The sequence below is a fragment of the Cucurbita moschata genome, unplaced genomic scaffold, assembly GCF_002738365.1.
Source record: "Cucurbita moschata cultivar Rifu unplaced genomic scaffold, Cmos_1.0 Cmo_Scf00012, whole genome shotgun sequence".
NCBI lineage: Eukaryota > Viridiplantae > Streptophyta > Magnoliopsida > Cucurbitales > Cucurbitaceae > Cucurbita > Cucurbita moschata.
The window spans coordinates 3,268,002-3,270,338 of NW_019268528.1; the positions used below are offsets into that span (position 1 = coordinate 3,268,002).

Here is a 2,337-nt window from a genome sequence, read left to right on the forward strand (position 1 = left end):
TATGTGAGATCTCATAAGGGGATTCAAACATGTTTGAGGTGTGAACCATGAGAAAAAAAAGACAACTACATCTAAAGGCCCTTTATAAGAAATCAAGGTTTTTATGAATACAAGTGACAAAATAAATTAGGGAGCATTGTGATTTTGGCTTAGGCCAACCACGTAAGTGGTTATTGTTGGCTTAGTTGGATGACTTGTTTGTTGTATGAATGACATGTCCCCAGTGTCTCCTACATATGTCGTGTTTTATAATTGTTTGACGTGTGTATGTTATGTTTAAGCTATGAGATATGTTATATCGTAGTACAAGCTATGCTATGTTATCTGCTATACTATGATATGATTATACTATGTCATAAAACTATGTTATGCTATCAATGTTAAATTATGTTAATATGTCTGCTTTATGCTTATGACACAGTTATTGTAACGCCCGCTCATCGTCAACGCGATTAACAGGAGTTACCATCATCAACGACAACATATTCTAACACCCAATCATAATTTCAAAATATTTCTAAAAAAAAACATCCAGTAAAACATTTAAAACCAGTGCTATTTAAACTTAAAACAACCGAAGTAAATTCTTGACAACGAAAACATAATTACATAAACAAACCCAGACATGGATTCCCAGTAGTCTCTAGCCCGCTGGTCTCGTCCTCGGTTGGCCTGCATCATCTAAATCTGGAAAGAAAAGTTATAATAATTTTGATGAGTAATTAGATTACTCAGTAAGTAGCTAGCTTATCATTCACGGGTTCATAACTAATCTTTCCAGGTGTTTTTAAGCTTTATTCATCACTGACTCCTAGTTCTCTTACTAGGGTCATCTGTTCGTTAATGAGGTATCTCAGCTACCTCCAGCTAGGTTACTGACTCTCCTTCGATATGTTTATCTAGAATTTTCGGACTCATATGTAAGACTCGCTCTCAGTCAAATACGGCCCGTCTACTAATTGCTCTGGCGGCCTGTTTATCTCATATACCAACGGTCAGGAGTACTCATGCTCCCTGACTTAGCACACATCGCGTTGGCCAGGAACTCCGCGGGAATTAGTAGACTATCATACTCATATAAATAAGTCATAGCTCAACAACTAATAAGCATATCTAGAGTCATAACCTTTCCATTAACATGCATAACATACTCACAGTTACTGCATGCTTTCATACCTGTATCATGTTCAACACATAGAACATTCTGACAATCATTTATATCATGCTTACATCACAGGCAAGCAGTCACAATATACAATAAACACTCAATATCATCAAAGCTCATCATAACATACTAAGCTCTTAATCAGGTAAACGACATACTCACATGTTGTAAAACAAGTTAAGAACTAGTTCATAGATCGATACGCTACTTACCTGGTTTCGAATCCCTTTCTCTCTTGATTGTACATTTAATAGGGTATTTCAACACAATTCCTTCCAATTAGACCTATATTTCACTATTTTCAAGGTAAGTATAGGTCAATCTAGGTAGAACAGGTCAAAACAAATCGAACGGGACAAACCGGGAACCGAAATGATGCTTCACGCGCCCTCACATCCTCGGTGTGTCTGTCCCACGCGCCAGGAGCACGCCCAGTCGCGGCCCTCACGCGCCTGCGTATAGTGCACGCGCTTCTTCTTCTTCCTTGCGTTTTCTGAAATTTTCCCATCTTTTCTGTTAATACCTACTATATCCTGAAGCCATATCCTCCTTCTACGATTCGAATTTCATCCTGATTCCTTCTACAAATTTATAGATCTCCTTATTACGTTTCTAACAAGCCCTATTTCATAACTTATTATACAATACGAACCAAGATATCGAGATTTAAAGGTTCGGTGATATGGGTTTTTCGTTACCTTTGCGACAACCGCTTAAATCAGCTTAGTTCAGAGCTTCAATGGCTAAAAAGCCTTCACAATCGTCTCCCCATCCTCATGTTTGCACGTTGTCACAACAAACGCCAAAGAACCTTAAGGTTTTGCCGGAAAACACGGATTATAACATCCTCTGTTTTCTATTTCCCTCTTCCTCTGTTTCTTCGATATTATTTGGTGCTTCCTCGTCGGCCTTGCCAACGCCAACCACCACCACCATCCATAACACTAACACAAAATAAAACCACCCTTCTTCATCCCACACCTCCATCTTCCTCTCTTTTCTTTCTTTTCCCTTCAATCCACCTGTCCATTCTTCCTTTCTCCATGGCAGCAGCTTGCTGTCTTTTTTATTTATTTATTATTTATTATTTTCGGGTTATTACAGTTATGTATTTTAATTATGAAATATATGACAAGTATTATTTATGTATGTCTCGTATGAACACTATGTCA

The 2,337-nt window shown here is 37.9% G+C and overlaps 1 long non-coding RNA gene across 1 annotated transcript; it reads right to left on the bottom strand.

The window, feature by feature from the left end:
- Window positions 1-1,411: 1,411 nt before the first annotated feature.
- On the bottom strand, window positions 1,412-2,005 carry LOC111450654. The gene is made up of 3 exons (XR_002711856.1): window positions 1,864-2,005; window positions 1,527-1,746; window positions 1,412-1,450 (listed from the first exon to the last, which is right to left on the bottom strand). It is a non-coding gene; the product is annotated as an uncharacterized LOC111450654 (long non-coding RNA).
- Window positions 2,006-2,337: the final 332 nt, after the last annotated feature.